This window comes from Paralichthys olivaceus, chromosome 12 (genome assembly GCF_024713975.1).
Source record: "Paralichthys olivaceus isolate ysfri-2021 chromosome 12, ASM2471397v2, whole genome shotgun sequence".
Lineage (NCBI taxonomy): Eukaryota > Metazoa > Chordata > Actinopteri > Pleuronectiformes > Paralichthyidae > Paralichthys > Paralichthys olivaceus.
The window spans coordinates 441,499-465,939 of NC_091104.1; the positions used below are offsets into that span (position 1 = coordinate 441,499).

General features: G+C 42.6%; 12 non-coding genes across 12 annotated transcripts; 5 read left to right on the top strand and 7 right to left on the bottom strand.

The window, feature by feature from the left end:
• Window positions 1–181: 181 nt before the first annotated feature.
• Window positions 182–373, bottom strand: LOC138413321 (U2 spliceosomal RNA). Its single transcript, XR_011245660.1, has one exon. It is a non-coding gene; the product is annotated as a U2 spliceosomal RNA (small nuclear RNA).
• Window positions 374–549: 176 nt separating this feature from the next.
• On the bottom strand, window positions 550–667 carry LOC138412670 (U5 spliceosomal RNA). Its single transcript, XR_011245005.1, has one exon. It is a non-coding gene; the product is annotated as a U5 spliceosomal RNA (small nuclear RNA).
• Window positions 668–1,402: 735 nt separating this feature from the next.
• On the top strand, window positions 1,403–1,566 carry LOC138413141 (U1 spliceosomal RNA). Its single transcript, XR_011245477.1, has one exon. It is a non-coding gene; the product is annotated as a U1 spliceosomal RNA (small nuclear RNA).
• Window positions 1,567–2,401: 835 nt separating this feature from the next.
• On the top strand, window positions 2,402–2,565 carry LOC138413125 (U1 spliceosomal RNA). Its single transcript, XR_011245461.1, has one exon. It is a non-coding gene; the product is annotated as a U1 spliceosomal RNA (small nuclear RNA).
• An 835-nt stretch (window positions 2,566–3,400) lies between these two features.
• Window positions 3,401–3,564, top strand: LOC138413126 (U1 spliceosomal RNA). The gene has a single exon (XR_011245462.1). It is a non-coding gene; the product is annotated as a U1 spliceosomal RNA (small nuclear RNA).
• Window positions 3,565–4,273: 709 nt separating this feature from the next.
• Window positions 4,274–4,465, bottom strand: LOC138412559 (U2 spliceosomal RNA). The gene has a single exon (XR_011244909.1). It is a non-coding gene; the product is annotated as a U2 spliceosomal RNA (small nuclear RNA).
• A 181-nt stretch (window positions 4,466–4,646) lies between these two features.
• LOC138412776 (U5 spliceosomal RNA) lies at window positions 4,647–4,759 on the bottom strand. The gene has a single exon (XR_011245111.1). It is a non-coding gene; the product is annotated as a U5 spliceosomal RNA (small nuclear RNA).
• A 735-nt stretch (window positions 4,760–5,494) lies between these two features.
• LOC138413128 (U1 spliceosomal RNA) lies at window positions 5,495–5,658 on the top strand. The gene has a single exon (XR_011245464.1). It is a non-coding gene; the product is annotated as a U1 spliceosomal RNA (small nuclear RNA).
• A 709-nt stretch (window positions 5,659–6,367) lies between these two features.
• Window positions 6,368–6,559, bottom strand: LOC138413322 (U2 spliceosomal RNA). The gene has a single exon (XR_011245661.1). It is a non-coding gene; the product is annotated as a U2 spliceosomal RNA (small nuclear RNA).
• Window positions 6,560–6,740: 181 nt separating this feature from the next.
• Window positions 6,741–6,853, bottom strand: LOC138412777 (U5 spliceosomal RNA). Its single transcript, XR_011245112.1, has one exon. It is a non-coding gene; the product is annotated as a U5 spliceosomal RNA (small nuclear RNA).
• Window positions 6,854–7,588: 735 nt separating this feature from the next.
• On the top strand, window positions 7,589–7,752 carry LOC138413129 (U1 spliceosomal RNA). The gene has a single exon (XR_011245465.1). It is a non-coding gene; the product is annotated as a U1 spliceosomal RNA (small nuclear RNA).
• Window positions 7,753–8,461: 709 nt separating this feature from the next.
• Window positions 8,462–8,650, bottom strand: LOC138412585 (U2 spliceosomal RNA). The gene has a single exon (XR_011244923.1). It is a non-coding gene; the product is annotated as a U2 spliceosomal RNA (small nuclear RNA).
• Window positions 8,651–24,441: the final 15,791 nt, after the last annotated feature.

A 24,441-nucleotide genomic window follows, 5' to 3' on the forward strand; every position in this document is an offset into this window, starting at 1 on the left:
GTTTCTGGATTGTTCTTCAATCAAGACTCAAGGCAAAAGGAGACTGTGCTTATGACGTTGTATCCCTTACACACTGGCTCTCTCTCTCTGCCGGACCATTACCTTCATTTCCTTCACCCGCTGTGAATTGACTTTTGAAACAGGACAATTGTTTGAGTGCTTGGTTTTCTACAAGGTAAGAACAGAGTGCACCGTTCCCAGCGGCACTGCAATGCTAGGTCGATGCGTGGAGTGAAAGGAGCAAGCTCCAAATTTCAGCCCCTCGTGCTAAAAATCGGCTTAATATGTAGTCCTCTTATAGAGGACATATCAGATATTAAACTGATAAGAACAGATACTACACTTGATCTTAGCCAAAAGGCCGAGAAGCGATAACCCCCAAGTGGTGGATGTCCGTGCCGAGCTCTTGGCACAAATCTCACGTGTTGTGGTACCTCGTACGTACGCACGCATAACAATGGCTGCTGCTTATCGCCTCCGCCCAACCTCTCCTTTGTGGACACAGGGTTTCTGAAGTTGGACAGCTCTTTGACTTTTCACAATTTCAAAAGGCTCAGCAATACAGCAAAGCCTTCCAAAAATATATTCAACTCATGGATGTTCCTCTCCACGGAAGTCTTTAGTAAAAGGCGAAAGACTTGTGCGCTTTGAAGAGAAACCAGAGTCAGCATGGCCCTCTGTTCCTGAGCAGCAGAGGAGGCTCTCGGTGACAGTCACCACCTTCACGGTAGGCCTCTCTTTGCTTTCCTATCCCAGTATGCAACATTCCCAACCCTCTGCCAATCAAAAGTAGACACATCTTTATTTCCTCCTGCCCTGGCTAATGTGGTTGGCTTTTGAGCCTGTCTTAGCAATACATCCCTGAACTGCATACATTTGGTCCTAAATGCTGCCACCAAGCTTCTCACCAAGTCTCCCAGAAGGTCTTGTGTGAAAACAAGTTTTCATGCTTGACAAAGGCTGAGACGTGTTCTCTCCTCCCCCGAGTTGGCTGTTTTGATCAGTCACGTGTGCTAGAAAAACTTGTACTGCCTGCATGCTTGTTTTCCAGAATTCATAGCAGTTGGTGTTGTCTCAGAGACAAAGGCATTGTGTCATCTGGCTTTTGCTGTGATTTCTCAGAGACGGCCAGAGGTTACACGGTGGCTTCTCAGGAAGTTTTACTCTGTTTTGGCAAGGGGAATAAAAGGACGGGAGCCAAGAAATGTGATAAATTAATTTATATGTCATTTCACAGCCTAGTCATTTCACAGCAGTGTTTGCTTCACTTCAACAAATAATGTATCAAAGGAGGACGAGGCGTTACCGAAGGCTTTTGGGCTCTGCGAATATGCATTGCAGGCACCGTGAGCCAAACAACTGTGTCTCAGAGCTAGGGCCCTGTCTCCGGTGCTCCCAACTCATACTTACCTGGCAGGGGAGATACCATGATCAAGAAGGTGGTTCACTCAGGGCGAGGCCCAGCCATTGCACTTCGGTTGTGCTGACCCCTGCGAATTCCCCAAATGTGGGAATCTCGACTGCATAATTTCTGGTAGTGGGGGACTGCGTCCGCGCTCTCCCCTGATCATTATGTTCAATTACAAGAAATGCCGGCAAAAATGTATAGCTCTAGTTTTTACGGCGTGTTTTGTACTCCCAAAGCCACGCATTCACTGATGCCACTGGCTTGTGGTGGATGTTGGAGTGGCATTATAGCCTCTCGGTGACAGTCACCACCTTCACGGTAGGCCTCTCTTTGCTTTCCTATCCCAGTATGCAACATTCCCAACCCTCTGCCAATCAAAAGTAGACACATCTTTATTTCCTCCTGCCCTGGCTAATGTGGTTGGCTTTTGAGCCTGTCTTAGCAATACATCCCTGAACTGCATACATTTGGTCCTAAATGCTGCCACCAAGCTTCTCACCAAGTCTCCCAGAAGGTCTTGTGTGAAAACAAGTTTTCATGCTTGACAAAGGCTGAGACGTGTTCTCTCCTCCCCCGAGTTGGCTGTTTTGATCAGTCACGTATGCTAGAAAAACTTGTACTGCCTGCATGCTTGTTTTCCAGAATTCATAGCAGTTGGTGTTGTCTCAGAGACAAAGGCATTGTGTCATCTGGCTTTTGCTGTGATTTCTCAGAGACGGCCAGAGGTTACCCGGTGGCTTCTCAGGAAGTTTTACTCTGTTTTGGCAAGGGGAATAAAAGGACGGGAGCCAAGAAATGTGATAAATTAATGTATATGTCATTTCACAGCCTAGTCATTTCACAGCAGTGTTTGCTTCACTTCAACAAATCCTGTATCAAAGGAGGACGAGGCGTTACCGAAGGCTTTTGGGCTCTGCGAATATGCATTGCAGGCACCGTGAGCCAAACAACTGTGTCTCAGAGCTAGGGCCCTGTCTCCGGTGCTCCCAACTCATACTTACCTGGCAGGGGAGATACCATGATCAAGAAGGTGGTTCACCCAGGGCGAGGCCCAGCCATTGCACTTCGGTTGTGCTGACCCCTGCGAATTCCCCAAATGTGGGAATCTCGACTGCATAATTTCTGGTAGTGGGGGACTGCGTCCGCGCTCTCCCCTGATCATTATGTTCAATTACAAGAAATGCCGGCAAAAATGTATAGCTCTAGTTTTTACAGCGTGTTTTGTACTCCCAAAGCCACGCATTCACTGATGCCACTGGCTTGTGGTGGATGTTGGAGTGGCATTATAGCCTCTCGGTGACAGTCACCACCTTCACGGTAGGCCTCTCTTTGCTTTCCTATCCCAGTATGCAACATTCCCAACCCTCTGCCAATCAAAAGTAGACACATCTTTATTTCCTCCTGCCCTGGCTAATGTGGTTGGCTTTTGAGCCTGTCTTAGCAATACATCCCTGAACTGCATACATTTGGTCCTAAATGCTGCCACCAAGCTTCTCACCAAGTCTCCCAGAAGGTCTTGTGTGAAAACAAGTTTTCATGCTTGACAAAGGCTGAGACGTGTTCTCTCCTCCCCCGAGTTGGCTGTTTTGATCAGTCACGTATGCTAGAAAAACTTGTACTGCCTGCATGCTTGTTTTCCAGAATTCATAGCAGTTGGTGTTGTCTCAGAGACAAAGGCATTGTGTCATCTGGCTTTTGCTGTGATTTCTCAGAGACGGCCAGAGGTTACACGGTGGCTTCTCAGGAAGTTTTACTCTGTTTTGGCAAGGGGAATAAAAGGACGGGAGCCAAGAAATGTGATAAATTAATTTATATGTCATTTCACAGCCTAGTCATTTCACAGCAGTGTTTGCTTCACTTCAACAAATAATGTATCAAAGGAGGACGAGGCGTTACCGAAGGCTTTTGGGCTCTGCGAATATGCATTGCAGGCACCGTGAGCCAAACAACTGTGTCTCAGAGCTAGGGCCCTGTCTCCGGTGCTCCCAACTCATACTTACCTGGCAGGGGAGATACCATGATCAAGAAGGTGGTTCACCCAGGGCGAGGCCCAGCCATTGCACTTCGGTTGTGCTGACCCCTGCGAATTCCCCAAATGTGGGAATCTCGACTGCATAATTTCTGGTAGTGGGGGACTGCGTCCGCGCTCTCCCCTGATCATTATGTTCAATTACAAGAAATGCCGGCAAAAATGTATAGCTCTAGTTTTTACGGCGTGTTTTGTACTCCCAAAGCCACGCATTCACTGATGCCACTGGCTTGTGGTGGATGTTGGAGTGGCATTATAGCCTCTCGGTGACAGTCACCACCTTCACGGTAGGCCTCTCTTTGCTTTCCGATCCCAGTATGCAACATTCCCAACCCTCTGCCAATCAAAAGTAGACACATCTTTATTTCCTCCTGCCCTGGCTAATGTGGTTGGCTTTTGAGCCTGTCTTAGCAATACATCCCTGAACTGCATACATTTGGTCCTATATGCTGCCACCAAGCTTCTCACCAAGTCTCCCAGAAGGTCTTGTGTGAAAACAAGTTTTCATGCTTGACAAAGGCTTCCAACTCAATTTGGAATCCAGTTCAAGCTCATTGGGATCCCACTGAGAGCCGTGCATGGTCAGGCACAGACGTGTAGTAGACATCTACTGCAGCCATATCAATCCGTAAGGAATTGGGAACCCCTGATCAGAGTTTCTGGATTGTTCTTCAATCAAGACTCAAGGCAAAAGGAGACTGTGCTTATGACGTTGTATCCCTTACACACTGGCTCTCTCTCTCTGCCGGACCATTACCTTCATTTCCTTCACCCGCTGTGAATTGACTTTTGAAACAGGACAATTGTTTGAGTGCTTGGTTTTCTACAAGGTAAGAACAGAGTGCACCGTTCCCAGCGGCCCTGCAATGCTAGGTTGATGCGTGGAGTGAAAGGAGCAAGCTCCAAATTTCAGCCCCTCGTGCTAAAAATCGGCTTAATATGTAGTCCTCTTATAGAGGACATATCAGATATTAAACTGATAAGAACAGATACTACACTTGATCTTAGCCAAAAGGCAGAGAAGCGATAACCCCCAAGTGGTGGATGTCCGTGCCGAGCTCTTGGCACAAATCTCACGTGTTGTGGTACCTCGTACGTACGCACGCATAACAATGGCTGCTGCTTATCGCCTCCGCCCAACCTCTCCTTTGTGGACACAGGGTTTCTGAAGTTGGACAGCTCTTTGACTTTTCACAATTTCAAAAGGCTCAGCAATACAGCAAAGCCTGCCAAAAATATATTCAACTCATGGATGTTCCTCTCCACGGAAGTCTTTAGTAAAAGGCGAAAGACTTGTGCGCTTTGAAGAGAAACCAGAGTCAGCATGGCCCTCTGTTCCTGAGCAGCAGAGCAGGCTCTCGGTGACAGTCACCACCTTCACGGTAGGCCTCTCTTTGCTTTCCTATCCCAGTATGCAACATTCCCAACCCTCTGCCAATCAAAAGTAGACACATCTTTATTTCCTCCTGCCCTGGCTAATGTGGTTGGCTTTTGAGCCTGTCTTAGCAATACATCCCTGAACTGCATACATTTGGTCCTAAATGCTGCCACCAAGCTTCTCACCAAGTCTCCCAGAAGGTCTTGTGTGAAAACAAGTTTTCATGCTTGACAAAGGCTGAGACGTGTTCTCTCCTCCCCCGAGTTGGCTGTTTTGATCAGTCACGTATGCTAGAAAAACTTGTACTGCCTGCATGCTTGTTTTCCAGAATTCATAGCAGTTGGTGTTGTCTCAGAGACAAAGGCATTGTGTCATCTGGCTTTTGCTGTGATTTCTCAGAGACGGCCAGAGGTTACCCGGTGGCTTCTCAGGAAGTTTTACTCTGTTTTGGCAAGGGGAATAAAAGGACGGGAGCCAAGAAATGTGATAAATTAATGTATATGTCATTTCACAGCCTAGTCATTTCACAGCAGTGTTTGCTTCACTTCAACAAATCCTGTATCAAAGGAGGACGAGGCGTTACCGAAGGCTTTTGGGCTCTGCGAATATGCATTGCAGGCACCGTGAGCCAAACAACTGTGTCTCAGAGCTAGGGCCCTGTCTCCGGTGCTCCCAACTCATACTTACCTGGCAGGGGAGATACCATGATCAAGAAGGTGGTTCACCCAGGGCGAGGCCCAGCCATTGCACTTCGGTTGTGCTGACCCCTGCGAATTCCCCAAATGTGGGAATCTCGACTGCATAATTTCTGGTAGTGGGGGACTGCGTCCGCGCTCTCCCCTGATCATTATGTTCAATTACAAGAAATGCCGGCAAAAATGTATAGCTCTAGCTTTTACGGCGTGTTTTGTACTCCCAAAGCCACGCATTCACTGATGCCACTGGCTTGTGGTGGATGTTGGAGTGGCATTATAGCCTCTCGGTGACAGTCACCACCTTCACGGTAGGCCTCTCTTTGCTTTCCGATCCCAGTATGCAACATTCCCAACCCTCTGCCAATCAAAAGTAGACACATCTTTATTTCCTCCTGCCCTGGCTAATGTGGTTGGCTTTTGAGCCTGTCTTAGCAATACATCCCTGAACTGCATACATTTGGTCCTATATGCTGCCACCAAGCTTCTCACCAAGTCTCCCAGAAGGTCTTGTGTGAAAACAAGTTTTCATGCTTGACAAAGGCTTCCAACTCAATTTGGAATCCAGTTCAAGCTCATTGGGATCCCACTGAGAGCCGTGCATGGTCAGGCACAGACGTGTAGTAGACATCTACTGCAGCCATATCAATCCGTAAGGAATTGGGAACCCCTGATCAGAGTTTCTGGATTGTTCTTCAATCAAGACTCAAGGCAAAAGGAGACTGTGCTTATGACGTTGTATCCCTTACACACTGGCTCTCTCTCTCTGCCGGACCATTACCTTCATTTCCTTCACCCGCTGTGAATTGACTTTTGAAACAGGACAATTGTTTGAGTGCTTGGTTTTCTACAAGGTAAGAACAGAGTGCACCGTTCCCAGCGGCACTGCAATGCTAGGTCGATGCGTGGAGTGAAAGGAGCAAGCTCCAAATTTCAGCCCCTCGTGCTAAAAATCGGCTTAATATGTAGTCCTCTTATAGAGGACATATCAGATATTAAACTGATAAGAACAGATACTACACTTGATCTTAGCCAAAAGGCCGAGAAGCGATAACCCCCAAGTGGTGGATGTCCGTGCCGAGCTCTTGGCACAAATCTCACGTGTTGTGGTACCTCGTACGTACGCACGCATAACAATGGCTGCTGCTTATCGCCTCCGCCCAACCTCTCCTTTGTGGACACAGGGTTTCTGAAGTTGGACAGCTCTTTGACTTTTCACAATTTCAAAAGGCTCAGCAATACAGCAAAGCCTGCCAAAAATATATTCAACTCATGGATGTTCCTCTCCACGGAAGTCTTTAGTAAAAGGCGAAAGACTTGTGCGCTTTGAAGAGAAACCAGAGTCAGCATGGCCCTCTGTTCCTGAGCAGCAGAGGAGGCTCTCGGTGACAGTCACCACCTTCACGGTAGGCCTCTCTTTGCTTTCCTATCCCAGTATGCAACATTCCCAACCCTCTGCCAATCAAAAGTAGACACATCTTTATTTCCTCCTGCCCTGGCTAATGTGGTTGGCTTTTGAGCCTGTCTTAGCAATACATCCCTGAACTGCATACATTTGGTCCTAAATGCTGCCACCAAGCTTCTCACCAAGTCTCCCAGAAGGTCTTGTGTGAAAACAAGTTTTCATGCTTGACAAAGGCTGAGACGTGTTCTCTCCTCCCCCGAGTTGGCTGTTTTGATCAGTCACGTGTGCTAGAAAAACTTGTCCTGCCTGCATGCTTGTTTTCCAGAATTCATAGCAGTTGGTGTTGTCTCCGAGACAAAGGCATTGTGTCATCTGGCTTTTGCTGTGATTTCTCAGAGACGGCCAGAGGTTACCCGGTGGCTTTTCAGGAAGTTTTACTCTGTTTTGGCAAGGGGAATAAAAGGACGGGAGCCAAGAAATGTGATAAATTAATGTATATGTCATTTCACAGCCTAGTCATTTCACAGCAGTGTTTGCTTCACTTCAACAAATCCTGTATCAAAGGAGGACGAGGCGTTACCGAAGGCTTTTGGGCTCTGCGAATATGCATTGCAGGCACCGTGAGCCAAACAACTGTGTCTCAGAGCTAGGGCCCTGTCTCCGGTGCTCCCAACTCATACTTACCTGGCAGGGGAGATACCATGATCAAGAAGGTGGTTCACCCAGGGCGAGGCCCAGCCATTGCACTTCGGTTGTGCTGACCCCTGCGAATTCCCCAAATGTGGGAATCTCGACTGCATAATTTCTGGTAGTGGGGGACTGCGTCCGCGCTCTCCCCTGATCATTATGTTCAATTACAAGAAATGCCGGCAAAAATGTATAGCTCTAGTTTTTACAGCGTGTTTTGTACTCCCAAAGCCACGCATTCACTGATGCCACTGGCTTGTGGTGGATGTTGGAGTGGCATTATAGCCTCTCGGTGACAGTCACCACCTTCACGGTAGGCCTCTCTTTGCTTTCCTATCCCAGTATGCAACATTCCCAACCCTCTGCCAATCAAAAGTAGACACATCTTTATTTCCTCCTGCCCTGGCTAATGTGGTTGGCTTTTGAGCCTGTCTTAGCAATACATCCCTGAACTGCATACATTTGGTCCTAAAGGCTGCCACCAAGCTTCTCACCAAGTCTCCCAGAAGGTCTTGTGTGAAAACAAGTTTTCATGCTTGACAAAGGCTTCCAACTCAATTTGGAATCCAGTTCAAGCTCATTGGGATCCCACTGAGAGCCGTGGATGGTCAGGCACAGACGTGTAGTAGACATCTACTGCAGCCATATCAATCCGTAAGGAATTGGGAAACCCTGATCAGAGTTTCTGGATTGTTCTTCAATCAAGACTCAAGGCAAAAGGAGACTGTGCTTATGACGTTGTATCCCTTACACACTGGCTCTCTCTCTCTGCCGGACCATTACCTTCATTTCCTTCACCCGCTGTGAATTGACTTTTGAAACAGGACAATTGTTTGAGTGCTTGGTTTTCTATAAGGTAAGAACAGAGTGCACTGTTCCCAGCGGCACTGCAATGCTAGGTCGATGCGTGGAGTGAAAGGAGCAAGCTCCAAATTTCAGCCTCTCGTGCTAAAAATCGGCTTAATATGTAGTCCTCTTATAGAGGACATATCAGATATTAAACTGATAAGAACAGTTTTTTTTTTTATTACAAAAACCTTCATCAAGTCAGGTGATGACATCAATACACATTAAACATCAGGTATAACCATCATATGATACAAAACTTAAACCCAAAAGTTCCTCTTTGAAAGTACAAACCATATTCAATCCATATTTCAAATATTCATGGTAACCAATAACTAACTGCGTATTTGACACTTGTGCATTTCCTCTTAAATCACCCTGACCACCCAAACCCTCCTTTCCACCTCTCTAGGGCAGCATGCTTTCCCCACTTCAAAATGTCCCTTTCTATCCTACCTTCTACGTCTGCTTCCACCCTCCTCATTATCCCCTCCACACCACTATCTTTATTTCTTTTCACCAGGTCTTGCCTGGCCAACCACAAACTCCTCTTTGTCATGCTTATTATTTGCCAAATTGGGATATTAGCCTGACCATTCACTGAGCCCCTCTTTTGACCCTTGCCCAGGTCATAGTGTACCCTGGGATGACGTGCCCTATCTGTTTCCCCACTTTAGCCCATACTGCCCCTGCTACTGGACAGTCCCACATGACATGCCTGATTGTCTCCGCCTCTGAGCAGGCCACCCTAGGGCATCCAGGGGATTTTGCCAACCCATGCCTATGTATTGTTTCCCTCACTTGCAGTCGCTTGTGCAGGCATAACCAATTTAGCTCTTTTAGTCCGTTTTCTAGCCCCTTTGGCTGGATTCCCCTCCAAATCTTTGTTGGGATCCCCACCACTGGGGGCGCGACTACTCCCTGACTGACCTCTTTGTAGAGGGCTCTGTGATTCATCCTTACAGCTGTGTCGGAGGCCTCAGGATGACCCCGTAGCCACCTGGCTGCATGGTTGTAATGCCATGGCTGCTGCTCCACCCTGGGTGCCAGATTGCTCCAGACCATCAGCCGCCTGGCCTGGTAAGCAAAATAGAGTCGTAGGAATTAGCCGGAAGGATGTTCTACTGGAACGGATAATTCTCTGCACAAAAATGAAATGAAAATGCAGTCCAGTTTCAGCGGGAGGTGTGGCACATCTCTCCCACCTGCCTCGATACCAGCCAGCATGCGAGACAGGCCTCCATGACAGGCCTTAGGCGCCGTGCACTCTTGGCCTCATGGCCCCCTTGCCCACAGAAATGGCAGCAGGCTCTGGAACACCCTGCCTCTGTATGGCCAGACTTCTTACATCGCCTGCAGAAAGCTGGTTGCCGGGGGTAAAACAATTAACCACGGTCCCCACCAAGGCCGAAGAGAGAAGGTGGAGGCTTCAGTCCTCCAGGTCCTTCTGGGTCAGGCTTCAGTAGCACTTGGAATTGCCTTCTGCCTGTCCAAAAACACCTCGTCTTTTACATACCTAGCACCCAGCCAACATGTACATGTGGGCCCCATATGGGTTACAAAGGGGCTGCTGGGTACCAAGTGGGCATGGGCTTGAACTGGGCAAATTGTCTGGGACCCATATGATTTCAGTAACATGGGTCCCATATAGGAAGCCCATGCCGGCTGACCATATGGGCCCCATAGGGGATATGAGTAGACAAAGTGGGCATGGGTTGGAAGTAGGCAAGTTATGTGGGCCCCATATAGGTTACCTAACAAGAGCCCCACATGGAAAGCCCATGTGGGCCAACTGTATTGGCCCCAAAAGGTATATAATTGGGAAAAATAGGCATGGGGGGACTTGGTAACAATATCTGGGACCCATGTTGTTTCAGTAACACGGGCCCCACATGGTAAGCCCATATGGGTCGACTCTATGGGCCCCATAAGGGATGTAAGTGGGCAGAGTGGGCATGGGGTGGAACCGGGCGACATTATCTGGGAATATCTGGCTTGTGGTTGGACAGGCTTGTAAGGAGAGCTGGTTCTGTGGTTGGCACAGACCTGATCAAACTGTAGACAGATTACTCGTGAATGGTTTGAGAATTTTAGTGCTCTCTTACCTTTGACACATCTACTATATTACACATTGCGGGTAAAAAAAAACACAAGTACACTCAAAAAAAAAAAATATTGGGCCAAAAAGCATGACAGCAATTTCCATCCATTTGAATTACATAGGTTTAATATAAATCAACTAATAAACTTAATGTGAAGCAAGTATAATAAGATTTATGTGAGGTTTATGCATTCAATATTAATAAAGTCAATTTGTTTGCCCCAAACCTAACAGTGAAAATGAATGCAGTCATTTTAAGTTTATTAGTACAATCACATAAAACTTATTACAAATTTGATACATCAGGTATCTGTCAATTGTCATTTTACATTTCATGAATTATGCTTATAAAGCCACATACATTCTTTTTTCTTATTTATGTAAACTAATTAAAAGGTATAATTGACATAATTAGATATATTTAGAGTAGAAATTGAGATATTTCTAACCTATACTGTATTATGCAACTGCTGTATTATAATGACTGATAACACGTTGAATGTTGCCATGGCTCTCTTGCAAATAATTGTCCAAAACCTACATAATGGTTCCCAGACCAGCCATTGTTTAAAAATACAACAAGTTCATGGGAGGAGTTGACCTTCTTGATATTCTCGCTGCACTCTACAAGTTCAGCTTCAGATCCCGAAGGTGGTACATGTACATTTGGTGGCACACTGTCACAGTGGCAGTAATAAATACATGGAATCTCTACAGAAGAGACCGGAAGATATTAAAGCTGAGGCGCAAACCCATGCCCCTGCGAACATTTCAAGCTTCTGTTGGCACCTCTCTCACAAGAGCAGGAAAGGGCAAAATCAAGTGTGGCAGAACACTATCCTCTCCAGAAGCAGGAGAATCAGCCCCCCCCAAACAAAACAAAAGGCGAACCTCTAGTGTGCCCCCTGATGTGAGAAAGGATGGCATTGATCATTTTCCAACATGGGAAACCCGGCAAAGATGCAAACACTGCACAGGCAATCATTACACCCATGTCTATAACATGAAATGTAATGTCCATCTTTGCCTGAACAAGGACAGAAACAGTTTTCAGGCCTACCACTAAATAAGATGTGGTGTACCAAAAGATAAACAAATCTTAGAATATGTATGACGTTGTTTTGCAATATGGAAAAAAATGTTCTGTTGCTTGTTTGAAATTACTTCAAGAAAAGTTTAAAGGAAACTCAAAGTTTAATGAGTTAAAAATGTTGTGTTTTATGTGTTTTTGTTTGTTTCAGGTAAACTCTGAGCGATGAATTACACATTAATACCTGATGTAGCAAATATGATGCAAATTAAAAATCGTATATGCAAATTGATATATATATATATTTTTTGTCAGAAGGTCCACTAAACACTCCAGTTTCAAAAAAATAGAATTTTCTGGCAATTATTTCATGGCTCAGGCTTTAGGTCACACTGCGCGCTTTTATTTTGAATTTCTTCAGAGCAGCGCTGACAGCAGCAAAGACTTGAACGGTCACACTGCGCACTTTTAGTTTGAATTTCTTCGGAGCAGCGCTGACAGCTGCAAAGACTTGAACGGTCACACTGGGCGCTTTTATTTTGAATTTCTTCAGAGCAGCGCCGACAGCAGCTGAGAGCACCACGCAGCAGCGAAGAGCAGCACACTTTCGACATTGTTGAGTAGCATACCTGTCTCTCTATTATGTAAAATTCCTGTATTAAATCATCATTACTTTCAAAGTTTTGTGAGCTAAGATACTAGGGAATTTGCAAAAATGCTTGTTTGAACTAATGTGTGAGTGTTTTAGCTAACTTTAGCTAATGTTAGTAGTTAGGCCTAATCAACCTAATTAGTCGACATAATGTTACTGGTTTTTATACAGCCCCTCTTGAAGTTAGAGGCAGAATAAACAATTTCGAGGCAGTATAAACAATTTCAAATACAAAATTGCAAGCTGAATTAGCTCTGCAGCCACATGTGGCGATTCTTTTTGGTGCCACTGCTGCTATTTTCCTTTCAGTTTTATGTGAATGAGAGTTAAAAGACATTTGTACAAAACAAGCTGTGTAAGCTAGTGTTACATTAAATTAATTGTTTAAGCAATATCTGAATTATGTTTATAAGTAACAGCCAACATTGCCACCGAAAATTGCGAGACATGCCAGGTATCTGAGCGCACTGACACTGTGCTGATAGACAGCCTCTAGTCCAGTGCAGTGCAGTGCTGTCAGTGTTTCTGCTTGAAGCGCACCAAATTGACTGATGACAGTTGATGCGCTTAAACACAAGCCTATCTGTTCTGCATGAACATTTAAGTTCAGGGAGTTGAGGGCATCACCAGGAATGGAGTCACCCACAAGCTGTCCCTTTACGCCGATGACTTGCTATTATATGTATCAAACCCAACCTCGACCATCCCTGTTATCTCCGAAATTTCAACCCAATTCGGCAGATACTCCAGTTACAAATTAAATTTTAACAAAAGTGAACTTCTTTCCATCAATTAATTGTCTAGGAGGATACCATTTTCCTCTTTCCCATTTAGAGTTGTTTCAGAGGGGTTTCGATATCTCGGCATATTTGTAACCGCTTCTTTCATGGACCTTTTTGATAAAAATTTCCGCCCCCTCATTGATAAGTCTAAGCTAGATCTGACCCGATGGTCCTCCCTCTCTCCCTAACTGGCAGAGTTAACCTGGTTAAGATGGTAATACTACCCAAATTTCTCTATTTGTTCCAACATATTCCGATTTTTGTCAGGCGGTCTTTCTTTCAGCAACTAGACCAAACACTCTCATCGTTTCTGTGGTTGAAAAAGCCGCCTCATATTAGAAAAAATGTTTTACAACTCCCCAAAAAGCAGGGCGGTCTTGCACTGCCCAACCCTATCCAATACTAGTGGGCGTGCAATATTAACAAAATTAGTCATTGGCTTGATAGAGGAACCAACACAGGCCCCTCATGGGCTCTGATAGAGATACGGTCCTCAAAGTTTTCCTTACAGTCCCTCCTTACTGCTCGGCTCCCCCTCAAGATTCATAACCCTAACCCTGACCCTAACCCCTAACCCTCCCAGAACCCTGTTGTTACTAATTCACTGAACATTTGGAATCAATTTCGTAAACACTATGGCTTGAATGAGCCCTCAACTTTAGCCCCGATTGTTAAAAACCATCTATTCCCACCCTCTTTATCAGACCCCACTTTTACTGCCTGGCAAAACAAAGGTTTTTTATATATCAAAGACATGTTTTGATCCTGTTCAAACCTCACTGGCTTTCGGCGCCAAATTTTTGATACACTTGCAACAGTGTTTAATATGGTTCTTAATCCTGAACCTTGCACGGCCTTGTTTGGCTTGCCCCCACTTATGACACCCAATCTCCCAGCGTCAAAACGTTGGGTATTGGCCTTTACAACCCTATTGGCTAGACGCCTTATCTTATTTAAGTGGAAACATGTTCTCCCACCCTCACACAACAGCTGGCTTAAGGAGGTCCTAACGCATATCAAACTTGTGAAGATTAGATTCTCACTGGCAGGATCTGATAACGCCTTCATCAAAACATGGCAACCCTTTTTAGAGTACTTAAACAGAGTTACTATTCACCCAGAAAGTGATAAGATGCCCCTCCCCTTATTTACTTATTTATTTAATTTTAATTATTTATTTACTTTACTTACCTACTTACTTACTTATTTATTTATCTAATTTACTTATTCAATTTTATTTAATTGTTTTAGTTTTTTTTAGTTTTGATGTATTCATTTATTTTTGGTGCGTCAGCCTAACAGTGGGTGGGAAGGTATAAGGGTTAATATGGTTCGCAGAAGCTGTTCGGGCTTAGTTCCAGTTCGATAGAGCATTAGGTAAAGCAGCCAACAACCACTGTTCAACAGCTTATTTTGCACACACTGTACATGTGAACTACTTGTATATGTAAGTGAAAAAAAACCAATAAAAAGATTTATAAAAAAAAATTTGTATTAGGCCACGTGAAGTGCATGATGGTGGACAGTTGCTGCCTCCCTCTGCTCAGTTTCATTAATTCTGTAAGCATGTGTGTGTAAGATGAGGAAGGAAGTAAAGAACAGGGTCAGCAGACTTTCTAGTGCTAGTGTTTTGACTAATGGCCACAAAATTGGATTAAATTAGATCAGGGTCTTCAACCAGGGGTCTGCAGAGGTACTGCAGGGGGTCCGCCAAAACCAGATTTCCTTGTGAAATAAACACAAAATATTTCAGCCACTGAGTAGTGGGTAGTTTTCTTTTAAGTTTCCCACTTAGTGATGTTAAGTTGAACCACCTCAAAGAAGGCTAAGAGTTGAATTTGATTTTAGTTTAGACCTACAGTTTACATTATATTTTTGTTTAGTGGGCTTTGTTTACATGGGAGGCCTACTAGTTACCTCAAACCAATCTAACAAAATGATGATGTAGTACAAGCCATTTTACATGTGGGAAACACTACAGTCTCTTGTGTATTTTAGTGAAATGGATTACTTCCATGGCAATTCAAGGACAAGGAGGAGGAGAATCAAAGCTAGAGTGCAGCAGAATTTAATGACCCTTGGCATGGAGGCCGTAGACCAGGCAGATTATGCTGTGGACCAGGCAGTGCTGGCGGTGGACCAGGCAGATCAGGATGTGGACCAAGCAGACCAGGCAGTGGACCAGGCAATGCTTGCGGTGGACCAGGCAGACCAAGAAGTGCAGGTGGTGGACCAAGAAATGCAGGCAATGGATCCAGATTTGCAGGTTGAGGAATATAAGGAGAACAATGCTGATGAGGCTGTAAATCTGCAGTTGGACTTTGACAGTGATGTTAATGACTTGTACATGTGTAGTGACTGTGATGAAGATCCTGCCTGTGATTTTACCGAAGAGGAACCCCACTCTGATGCGAAGAGGAAACTAGCTGAATGGGCAGCTAACCGTCAAGTGTCTCATTCTGCACTGTCAGAGTTACTAGCAATACTCTTGGAGCAGAACTGTCTGTCAGAACTGAAAATGACAAATGAGCATGAACTGACAACAGACACATTGACTATTTGTGTGAATGTTGATGGGCTGCCTCTTTCAAGGAGCTCTAATATGCAGCTATGGCCTATTTTAGGTCAAATAGTTGAACTACCAAAAGCAAAAGTGTTTATCATAGGTAAGTCCATGTAAACGTGAATCTGTGAATGACTACATGCATGATTTTATTGAAGATTTAAAAGCCACTCCAGCAAGAGCTTTTTTAAAATGTATCAAAGGGCATGGTGGCTATAGTTCTTGTGAGTGTTGCACACAATATGGCATTTATGTTGACAGTAGAGATGTGTTTCCAGACATGGATTCCAGCCTGAGGACAGACACTCAGTTTGAACAAATGTCTGATGAAGACCACCATCACTCTAAATCACCTCTCCAAGGGCTAGGCATTGGTATGGTTTCTGCTTTTCCTCTGGACTACAAGCATTTAGTTTGCTTGGGCATTGTGTGTAAATTGATTGCTCTGTGGTTTAAGGGGCCATTGCAATGTCAGGTTCCATCTTCTGTCCTTTCTGCCATCTCTGATCACTTGAAACTGTGTAGACAAAGCTTATCCCTGAGCTTCTCCAGAAAGCCAAGATCTTGTCCGAATACAGCCAGTGGAAGGCTACAGAATTCAGGCAGTTCTTATTATATACAGGGCCAGTTGTGCTTTTTCAAAGATTGCCCAATCAACATTACAGAAACTTCCTGGTTTTGTCATGTGCGATGAGAATACTTCTGTCTCCTCTGTGTAGAGAGTTCTGTTCTGTTTTGCCAGAAAATTGTTAAGATTCTTTGTTAGCAACTTTGCTAAGATATATGGGACTAAATTTCTGGTTAACAATACACACAGTCTTATACATTTAGCAGATGATGCTGAAAAATATGGCCCTCTGGATTCAGTTTCATGTTTTCCTTTTGAGAATTATTTGGGACAGTTGAAAAAAATGGTGAGAAGACCACAGGGTCCTGTGCAACAAATTGTCAGACGTGTCTATGAAAGGCAATTATTTCCTCACATCTCGAAGGACATGCCTGAAGGTGTTGAACTGAAACAGTCCCATGCATCTGGACCACTGCCAACAGATTTTTCCATGCATCAGGGTGTTCAATATAAGATGTATAAACTCAAAGACACAATAATCTCAAACTCTAGTGGTTCCAATGTTTGGAACTGAGGGGCAGAGTTGCAATTGTGAGGAACATTGTGCATTCCACTGCAGAAACACATGTAGTGTATGAACTTTTTGAGACAGGGGTATGTTTTTTCAACTACCCCATTGATTCAACATGTCTTGGAGTTTGTTTACTATCAAAACTGTCTGGTCAGCTTGCCAGTGCTCCAGTAACAGACTTCACAAAACCACTGCTGTTATTGCCTCTTCAGAAAATGTTTGTTGCTTTGCCTCAGCTGCACAGCACATAACATGATGAACTTTACAGGATGCCCTCATTCAGTGTGGTGGAGTTTGTGGATGAAATTGACCCTGATGACTGCAAGAACGTGGACATCATTCCATCAGAGTGGTTGGAGGGCACCAACGGAAAAGTATGATGGTGGCCACCAGCCACAATGCTCAATGTGACCAGGGCTGTGAAAGAGGGCATACCACCAGCTCAAAACTGGATTCTGTGTAATGTGCGTGTGATGGGAAATGCAGGTAACTTTAATTTTCCTCATTAACTACTGCTCTGTTTCCTTTACTTACTTTAAAGCCCCTGTGATCCCCAACTTATTCTTTTTTGTGTTGATTTTTCTCTACATGGTTCTCTGAGCTAATTGGTCAAGGGCTGGTGTAGCTGCAGATTGTCATTCCAAACAAGCAGGATCACACCAAACTTGATTTATTCAATTCAATTGATTTCAGTCCTCACACATGTGATAGTTGTAGATGTGCTCTTGTTTGGTTGGATACCTGCAACCACACTATCCCTCTGCAGATTAGATATGTGCTTCATATTATGTATACTGTATGTGCATGTTTTTTCAATTAATACTGGTTTCAGGGCTGCAGAGTAGGGCTGTAGCGAATCACTGTTGCTTTGTGGTTCGTACAGACCAGGGTTCCACCACATCTGCGGATTAAATGAAACCCTCAAAGTGTGAAATATAGTTTACAGCAGAAGTTGCGCTAGATTTTTTCGTTGTCTGTCATTTTGACTGACAGGGTCATAAAAATCCTGTCATAATCTTTTTTTACCCATCATTTTTGTTTATTAATGATAAAGATATATTCAATAGCATTTATTTTTCATTGTTTCAATTTGAATTAGTATTCAATCCAAACAAGTTATAAATTGTGCATTTATAAGTACATGAGAGAAAAGATGAACAGACATCCACAACGCGCCTTCACTATTCACACAATAGCTAATTAATGTGTGCACTCGCAACCAACTGGGCAGAAGTGGTAATCTGTCAAAGTGATAGATGACCTTCAGATTTTTCCATCACTGTTTTAAAAAAAACGTTCAGTGGCGGGTAATATTCTATTAACGCGGCCCCTGGTTTAGAGTTTAAGTTACAAGATCCCTGAATCTTGATGAAGAGCTGCAGTGGAAAGACGACATATGTGCACCATGTTTCTCTCTGCAGCTCATGTCTGTGTGACAGTAGAGGAAGAGGAAGATTGACTGATTTAAAAGCCATACACTTCTATCAAGTGAATTCCTGACCATGACTTTGCGTATTTACAGTGTTGTAACTGGGAAACTGTGCAGGCTGTCGTCAGTGTCTGTGTTGATTGGCTATTACTCGTGACCTCTAAACAATAATTTTTCAAACAATCATATTATATTTACCATAGTAATAATTACAGACAGTCAACTCTAATCTCTCCTTTTTTCCTCATTTGCTGATCTGAAAAATTAACTGAATTGCGACTCAAAACTGATGTGATCAAAATTGTGAATTTTGTGATCCATGACAACTATTTTAAATGCCTATGGAAATCTAGTTCTATTTTAATATCTGCTTCACTCTTTTTATTTTGTGTCATTGTATTTTACAGCCACTTATGCAGAGGCCAGGGTAAAGCTACATCAAGCTGAGTATACATCAGACCTGACAGACACTGAAGATATATACATAATATAGAGGCAGTAGGTATGGTTTACCTTATATATCTTCATATTAACCTCTCCAGGGCAAGGGCAAAATTATTCCAGAGTCAGAGCAAGCAACTAGAATCAAGTGAGCATTCTGATTCAGAGGACGAACTTCCACCCACTCCCCCAGAAAAACTCATTGGGCCAGCAGCAAAGATAATGACCAGCCGGATCACCAGCCCCACTGCCCAGCGAGTCGCCAGTTCAACTGTCCAGCAGTTCGCAAGCCCCACTGCCCAACGCGTCGCCAGTTCCATGGTCCAGCATGTTGCCAGCCCCACTGCCCAGAGGATTGCAAGCCCCAGTTGTGAAGCCATGTTCTCTAAACTTCTTACAATTGTAGAAGAAATTAAGGAGACCCAGAAGGTTCATGGCAAGATGCTAAATGTCCTGCTGAAGAAGAAGATGCATCAGTGATGGAGGTTCCTGATGGAGTGGTCTTCCCGCTGCAGACTCAAGCAGACGTTGAGGCTCTCAAGGAGAAACTGGGGGACCGCAGTGTAATGTCTGCTGTTGTAAGTTTTTTTTGTTTGTTTATTTTTTTATTTTTTACTTTTTTTTCCAAATTGATTTGCATTAACCTACAGAGTGAAAATATGTATTACATTACAGTAAATTACATAAAGGCTACAACTTCAAATGTTTAGTTGACTTTCCATTTGAATTTTTAAATCTTTAAAGCTAATTGTCTTGGCAGTTAATGTAAGCCTTTTCTCCTTTTGGCTCTCATCCCTAGGTTGCCATGGTGACAGATGTAGGGGGCACAAGTGTAGATGATGCAACGAGGCGAATGATGAAATACATTCTGTCAAACGAGCTGGCATTGGACTATAACATGTTTGGCCGTCACGGGAAAAAGAAGTTTAAGGACTTGCGTCTTTTCAACGTTGTGTATGGTAAGTAAACATTCCATCTGCAGGGATGAAAGTTCTCCGTGGCCCCAACGGATTTCCGTCAGTTGGAAAAATGAGAAATTACCACCTGCGCTTTTGTTGTGCAGGGCTCGACAGTTCAGGTGTTTCACTCGTATTTGAGACTGAAAATAGATGTGTGTGTAAAATGTATTTAGGGGCACGTGTTTCCTATATTTACTTAGCATTATTTTATTAGTTGCTTATATTTGCTTAAATTTTTTACATTCCTTACATGCTGAAGGTTTAACCTGTAACCTGTGTGCTACTGAATCAAATGGATGACAAAGCACAGAGATGTTACCAGCTGAGGGGCAGAATAGAAATGTACATTTTTGAAGTTGGATAGACATTAGGCCTGTATCAAAATGTTAGAATCCCTCCCAGCATTGGGTGTGTAAGCTAAATAAAAACATGCACTGAAAAGTTAGGTAGATGGTTGATTATTTGTAAAAGTCTTAAGCTTAATAGATTGAAAACAACATTGAATTTACATAAAAGCAAACTGACAATAAAAAACATTTAAATGTGAACAAATGTGCATCATTTTATTTTATGACTATTTGTACACACCTCACAAAGTTATTATATATTAATTATGATTATGAGGGAGTAAATATAATAAAATGTTTTATTAAGTTCAAGTACTTCTTAAATATTTTCTTGTGCTAAAAAAATCCATATCGATTATCCATCATATCCTTCATACTTTTGCCAATATGGCCCTGAAGTTGGCCATTGTTTAATTCTAAATGCTGTTTAAAGAGAATATGTTTTTAATGTTAGCTCATACTGTCAACCAAATTTGTTTTACAGAGGCTCTTAAGAAGAATTCATTGACAGCACAGGTGAAGCAGCAGGAAGCAGGGAGGGCACTGTCGAAATGGTTCACTGGGGCAAGAGACAGAGGAGGACGAAGGGCATCCAGACAGCCAGTGACAAATTAAACAGTACTGACTAGTGGTGGAATATGAGTGAGTGCAGAAAATACAGTACAGTTACACTGTTAAAATATTACTAAAGTAAGACTAACTTGTAACAACTTGTAATATATACATTGTTGTAGCCAAAAGGTTTGCAAAATGTTGACAAACTGTTACATAGCTTTTTTGGAACAATTATTTTCAATATCAATAAATCTGTTGATCATTTTGTCTATTCATCAACAAAAAATATTTGGTCCATAAAATGTTTGACTGAAAACCAGAAAATATTCATGAATAAAAAGAGAATGAAAATCAGAGAATGTGGCCATTTTTGAAATTAGATAAAGTCTGACTCAAACTGGTTGGTGATTGATAATTTATTTGATTAATTGTTGCAGCTCTAGGTTGGATGTTTACTGTACTCAGTACTCAATTAGGATTTTTTTAAAGTAACTAAGTAGATTACTTTGTGTAATGCATAAGTACAATTAAAACTACAAGCTTTACTCTTAGAAGTTCCATTATGAAGCCAGATTATTTGAAAAACAAAGTAACCCTAACCCCAGTTGGCGCCCACTTACAAGAATAAATCAAATTTTCACTGCTGTGTGTAAAGAAGAACAGCATATATATGTACATATACACACATATATATGCTGTTCTGCTTTACACACAGCAGTGAAAATTTGATTTATTCTGGATCAAATCTACCTTCTTCAAAATCATGCGGTTTATCCACGATTTGTCGGAGGTCCAGTAATCTAGAGATAAATGATCTACCTTGGGGAATGATATGCATGGCGAAATTAAAATGACCCATTTAAAATGAAGTTCCATTGCTGTATCCATCGCACTTTTCGTGGCTTCTCTTATTCGCATTGGCTTTTGTAGAGGTAGTGATGCTTTCTTAATTTTAAAGAGCCTTGGGTTTTCTTTTCTGAGAGTAGGACACTTAACAGCTTAAAAACATTTTTTTGTTGCGTTCATGTATCTATTTAGCTGGGACTGAGGATAATCAAATACTAGGAAATAGTCGGGTAAGTGAATGACAAATGCAAGTTGCAATTATTATTGAAACGAAATACAGTTTGCATCCAACCAGAAGTGCTTAAACAGTGAAAAAATATATGTTACAGTTTGCTAAAGTATATGTAAATGCTAAACAGTGAATAAATATCTTACAGTAGGTAGGTATACGTATATAAAGTACTAGTGATATGATTCTACCAGATATTGCTATTGACACAATATACAGGTTATATACAGTGTATGTACAGTGTACAGTATAAACAGGAGTGCAGGTGATATGAATTCACAATATTCAGTGAAATAATTCAGGAGTGCAGGTGGTGGGAATTCACATTACTTAGTCCATAGTGTGTGTGTCTGAGATGGGGGTAGGGGTTGGTCAGTGTGTTTGTGTGGGGCTTCAGGGGTCGGGTTCTTTGTGAAAAAACACCCATACCATTTGAAGCGGTAGTGCTTCCTGTTTTCCTTCGACGGACACAGCCAGCATTTGTGGTCAACAGGCTGTGCAGGTGAATGGCTGCTCTGAACACAATTTGTTCACCTCAAAATAACATATAACCCACTCCATGAAGCTCTTGTAGAACACAGTAAAACTTATAAGTTATAAAACATTATACATATGCAGATGTGTAGGATAACTGGCTCAGTTAACTTGCTATTGCTACTTCACATGTGAGGTTGCTCTTTGAAATATTGGCCTCAGCAGACCAAACGTAAATTATCTTGCTGATACATAACTGTTACACTTTCTTTTCTCAAAGCTCATGTGAACATATACTTACAGCAAGTAATCAAATTTCCATTGCTTTCTGCTGCTGTCATGCAGCCAAAGGTTCTACTCAGGCTTTAACCAGTCCAGCAATGTCTCGCTTAGATTCAGTGCTTGCTACTGCCACCTAGTGGTACGAAGGCTGCAGCTCTTACTTTTTCAGCAATTAATCTATGTATGCGCGGATTTGTCTATACAAATCTCAATCCACATGCAAATCGGAAAACATATTTGAGGACATTTTCTTTAGACATTTTGAAATTTGATTACACACATGGATTCTAATACATATTCGAAGATACTTTTTGGACATATTTACAGATTTGCAAATAGTTTGCACACACATTCTAAAATCAGATTTGCAGATCCTTGTCCACATTCACAAATCTGATTACACTCAGACATATTGAGACTCATATTTATCAATAGTTTTGATACAATAATGACACCATATAATTTTTGAACATGATGTGAGTCCTCAAGGATGTGGCGAAGCTGGGCCACCACCATCAAATGTAACATAACAATTTATGTAATGTGCTCGCTGCTCCCTGAATGGACCTGCCTTTCCAGACAGATGAAAGTAGGAGTGAAAGACCAGTTAGTTACTGCTCTAAAAAGTTTAAGGTGTATCAACTGCATTACTCTGTCATAGAGAAAGAAGTGCTTGATCTTATTTGGGCCCTTCAACATTTTGACATTTATGTTGGACCCCAGTTCATTCTCCTCTACGCACACATCTGAAACACAAACATACACAAGCTCCCACCCAAGGGCACATGCTGGGTGTGTGCTATCCACTAGCATCACTACTGCCGGTAGTGGACATTTAGGCTTAAAACAAGGTGCATAATACTTTTTCTATTTGAATTTGGATGACAGCACATAAGCAGTATGGAGCCATGTTATGTCTTTTTACTGTTGTTTTATTATGTCTGAAGAAGGAGTCACCAGTTACTGCATTTGTATTGGATTTGGCTGAAACACTGTTTACCCCTGAGACTCCTAAAGTATTGTGTGGACTCAAACACTTCACCCACCCCTCCAACAGCATAGTGGTTGGTAGATTATAAGCAAATCTGTATTTTTCGGTGAACTTTCCCTTTAAGGAGGAGGATGTGATGACCCACTTTGTGTATGTTGTTTGGGAGCTGGGGGTGACTTATAAGAGCGATGTAGACGGTAGGTGATCGACTTGTTGAGGCTGACAGAAAACGAAAACTACTAAGGGGATGACAACCCTGACAAAGCTGTGGTATACAAGGTGTCAGAGCTGCCTGTGGGAAAATAATTATTTTATTATTAGATTTGCAAGTAAAAACTTGCCTTCAAATATATTTTTGTACATATGTCTGTACATATTTGCAAAAAAAGATATATTCAGGAAAATATTTTGGGGTAATTTCTTCATTACTTTGCTCATCCTGCAGTATGATGAAAGCATTGCTGTTTTGAATTTATGCAGTTTTATCTCATTACATATGTAAATAAAAAGATAAGACCAGTAATTAATTTCTTACAGCAGAAAATTATCATAGAGTGAGGTAGATGAGAATAAAAAAGGCAATAGAATAAGCCACCATCCACTTCAGCAGCATCAGCCAGTGAACCACAGACAGACGTTGTGCCAGGTTTGTGAATCTGCAGAGCTGTAAATTCCCAATATACAAGTATGGAACATTTTAGGCTTGGGGGCCTGTTACCTGGATCGAGGTCAGTTGAGCATTTTGGTCTGGTCACTGTGGTATAATTAAAACTTGTGACTATAACCTAAAGCATTTTTTTTGGTATGGAATAAAAGCTGATGATGTACTTGTCACACCTGCCAACTTAAAAGAAAACCATATCAGAAAGTGCATCCATCTTGATGCATTTTCAAAGCGCGGCATGCAAATTAACTTTGAATTCATCAACATGCAGTACTTACAGGTGGAGTTCACAGCTATGGACATAGATCTGACCAGGATTTCTTTCTAAAGAGAGATTATGGAGGTTTCAGGAATTTACTTCATAACTTGCAAAAGAGCTCCTGGACAAACTCTAACTTGCAAACAGTACTTTACCATTTGATATTTTAGAACTAGACCTTTATCCTTTTGTCACAATGAAAAGCCATCTAAAATTGGGAGTAGGTCAGCCACTCAGTAACTTTTCAAAAAAC